At 52.1% G+C, this 3,774-nt stretch overlaps 1 pseudogene across 1 annotated transcript in view; it reads left to right on the top strand.

The window, feature by feature from the left end:
* Positions 1-3,774, top strand: part of LOC122544119 (equilibrative nucleobase transporter 1-like) — a 36,309-nt pseudogene that overhangs the window by 28,205 nt on the left and 4,330 nt on the right. Inside the window, exons 4-5 of the transcript XR_015753993.1 lie at positions 871-993; positions 2,439-2,631. The product of XR_015753993.1 is annotated as an equilibrative nucleobase transporter 1-like (transcript). The remainder of the gene's footprint in view (positions 1-870; positions 994-2,438; positions 2,632-3,774) is intronic.

The raw sequence follows: 3,774 nt of genomic DNA, 5'->3' as shown, positions 1-3,774 counted from the left end.
TCCATGCCCCCTCGCTCTCTCTCTCTCCTCCCATGTCTTTCTCTCTCTTCCTGTCTCTCATTCCCCCCCACTTTGTCTTTCCCTCCCTCCTGTGTTTCTCTCTCTCTCACCCTCCTTTCTCTTTCTGTTTCTTTCTCTCTTCCTCCCCCTCTCCCTCTTCCTGCCTTTCTCCTTCCCCATGTTTATCTCTCTCTCTCTCTTTCTCTCTCTCTCTTTCTCTCTCTCTCTTTCTCTCTCTCTCTTTTTCTCTCTCTCTTTTTCTCTCTCTCTTTCTCTCTCTCTCTTTCTCTCTCTCTCTCTCTCTCTTTCTCTCTCTCTCTTTCTCTCTCTCTCTTTCTCTCTCTCTCTTTCTCTCTCTCCTCTTTCTCTCTCTCTCTTTCCTCTCTCTCTCTTTCTCTCTCTCTCTTTCTCTCTTCTCTTTCTCTCTCTTCTCTTTCTCTCTCTCTCTTTCTCTCTCTCTTTCTCTCTCTCTTTCTCTCTCTCTCTTTCTCCTCTCTCTCTTTCTCTCTCTCTTCTCTCTCTCTCTTTCTCTCTCATCTTTCTCGCTCTCTTTCTCGCTCTCTTTCTCGCTCTCTTTCTCTCTCTCTCTTTCTCTCTTTCTCTTTCTCTCTCTTTCTCTCTCTTTTCTCTCTCTATCCTCTAAATCTCTCTCTCTCTATCTCTATCTCTCTCTCTATCTCTCTCTCTCTATCTCTCTCCTCTGTTTTCTCTCTCTCTCTCTTCCTTCCTCTCCCCTCTCTGTCTTCCTCCATGTCTCTCTCCGTCCTCCCTGTGTTTTTCTCTCTCCCTCCTTCCTGTGTTTTTCTCTCTCCTCCTCCTCTTCCTTCCTCTCTGTCTCTCTCTGTCCCTCCATTTTATCTCTCTCCTCAGTCAGCACATACACAAATGCCTTCGCCTTCACTCAGTTTTTGGGGGTCTCTGTGCTCCCTGGAATGGGCTGCTCCTGGACCGGCTACAAACGAAAAGCCAAGCCAACTGAAACTGCTAACTCAGGTAAACATGGTTTTCGAAGCTCCGCTCCCTCACCGACTCCGCTGACTCAACACGAGCCCCTTTCCCCAAACCCCGAGAAACCCCCTCAGTCGTGGTCTTCATGTATATGAGGCCTGAGCATCCACAGCTTGTAACATTTCCCCTTAGTCATTGAGATGTACAGCGTGGAAACAGACCCTTCAATCCAATTTGTCTATACTGACCAGATACCCCAACCCAATCTCGTCCCATTTGCCAGCACAAGGCCCTTATCTCTCCAAACTCTTCCTATTCATATACCCATCCAGATGCTTTTAAATGCTGTAATTGTACCAGCCTCCACCACATCCTCTGGCAGCTCATTCCATACACGTACCACCCTCTAAAGTTGCCCCTTAGGTCCCTTTTAAATCTTTCCCCTTAAACCTATGCCCTCTAGTTCTAGAACCCCCCAGGGAAAAGACTTTGCTTATTAACCCTGTCCTTGAGCCTCATGAATTTATAAACCTCTATATAAGGTCACCCCTCAGCCTCCGATGCTGCAGGGATAACAGTCCCAGCCTGTTTACCTCTCCTAGAGCTGAACCCTCCAACCCTGGCAACATCCTTGTAAATCTTTCCGCACCCTTTCAAGTTTCCCACAACATCCTCCCTTGCTCAAAGCGACGCGCATTGACGAGCAAGGACCCCTTCTGTACCGACAAAGCGAATCCGCTCGCGTCTCGCCCCTTCTTCCAGAGTAACCCGGGGGCTTGGCGCAGTGTCCCCCGTGCCTTTCTCCATGGCAACACGTCAGCCGATCAGCGTGGCGTTCCCGTGCCCATCAGCACCCCCTCTCGGCTGCTGTGTAAATTGTTGCAATCGTTTGAAGTTTGGTGTTCTTGCGTGTGTCCTGGTGAGTGGGCGAGGGGAACAGGATAAATCCCCTTGTTCCCTGCCCACGAGGGAGCGAGAGAAACTCGGAACAATCAGTGATCTGTTGCTAGATGTCAAGTGTGGAAGATTGAACGGGTGACATGGTGGCTCATTGGCTAGCACTGCTGCCTCCCAGCGCCAGTGACCCGGGTTCGATTCCAGCCTCTGGTCACTGTCTGTGTGCAGTTGCAGGTTCTCCCCGTGTCTGCTTAGGTTCCCTCGGGGTGCTCCATTTCCTCCCACAATCCAAAGGTGCGCAGCTCAGGTGAATTGGCCGTGCTAAATTCCCCATGGTGTTCAGGGATGTGTAGGCTAGTTGCATTGGTCAAGGGTAAATATAGGATAATAGGGGAATGGGTCTGGGTGGGTTACTCTCAGAGGGTAGGTGTGGGCTTGTTGGGCCGAAGGGCCTGTTACCGCACCGTAGGGATTCTATGATTTGAAGTTAGGGGGTCAATCCCACTGTCTCTGGATGGGGATAGGTGTGTGAAGCAGTGGTGTTTATTTTGGTTGCTTTCTGTAACAGTGCCTCTTTCTCCCTCTGCCCACAGGTTCCCTTGCCCTGCAGCGACTGGCAGACTTGAAGGCGACGGTGCTGTCCCTCACCATCACTGTCACACAGTGCGTCCTGTTCTCTCTCTCTGCTGCCATTCCTGTCCTGCCTGTGCAGTACCTCACTTTCATCCTGCAAGTCATCAATCGCGCCTTCCTGTATGGGGGCCATGCTTCGTTCGTTGCCATCGGGTACGTCCTCCAGGCGTCGCAACAGCATCCCCGCGGTCCGAATTCTGATCCTACCGAACCGGGTCACTGGCGCTGGGAGGCAGCAGTGCTAGCCAATGAGCCACCGTGTCACCCCTTCAATCTTCCATACATGACATCTGGCAACAGATCACTGATTGTTCCGAGTTTCTCTCGCCTCCCTCGTGGGCAGGGAACAAGGGGATTTGTCCTGTTCCCCTCGCCCACTCACCAGGACACACGCAAGAACGCCAAACTACCTCAACGATTGCAACAATTTACACAGCAGCCGAGGGGGTGCTGATGGGCACGGGACCGCCACGCTGATCGGCTGACGTGTTGCCATGGAGAAAGGCACGGGGGACACTGCGCCAAGCCCCCCGGGTTACTCTGCAAGAAGGGACGAGACACGAGCAGATTTGATTTGTCGGCACGATGGCTCAGTGGTTAGCACTGCTGCCTCACAGTGCCAGGGACCCGGGTTCGATTCCAGCCTTGGGCAACTGTCTGTGTAGAGTTTTCACATTTTCCCAGTGTCTGCGTGGGTTTCCTATGGGTGCTCCGGTTTCCTCCCGCAGTCCAAAGCTGTGCAGGTTAGGTGAATTGGCTGTGCTAAATTGCCCGCAGTGTTACGAGCATTAGTCAGGGGTAAATGTAGGGGAATCTGTCTGCGTGGGTTATTCTTCGGAGGGTCGCTGTGGACTTGTTGGGCCGAAGGCCTGTTTCCATACTGTAGGGAATCTAATCTAATCTTAACATCCACCTGGAGCGGTGGTCCGAAACTGGAATTCTCCTTTGATGTCCCAAACAGCTGCTCCGGTTAAATATCCGGTCAGATCACATTTGGGGTGTCACAGTGGCTCAGTGGTTAGCATTGCTGCCTCACAGCACTAGGGTCCCGGGTTCGATTCCAGACTCAGGGGACTGTCTGTGTGGAGTTTGCACATTCTCCCTGTCCCTGTGTGGTTTGCTCCCAGCAGTGCAAAGATGTGCAGATCAGATGGATTGGCCACACTGAAATCGCCCATTCTGCCCAGGGGTGTGCAGGCTGAGTAGATTAGGCAGGGACAACGTGAGGACTGCAGATGCTGGAGATCAGAGTCAAAACGCGTGGTGCTGGAAAAGCACAGCCGGTCAGGCAGTATC

The sequence above is a fragment of the Chiloscyllium plagiosum genome, unplaced genomic scaffold (genome assembly GCF_037043375.1).
Source record: "Chiloscyllium plagiosum isolate Xiang-an unplaced genomic scaffold, Cpla_swu_hap1 HiC_scaffold_40, whole genome shotgun sequence".
Lineage (NCBI taxonomy): Eukaryota > Metazoa > Chordata > Chondrichthyes > Orectolobiformes > Hemiscylliidae > Chiloscyllium > Chiloscyllium plagiosum.
This window is presented reverse-complemented; position numbering and strand designations above follow the sequence as displayed.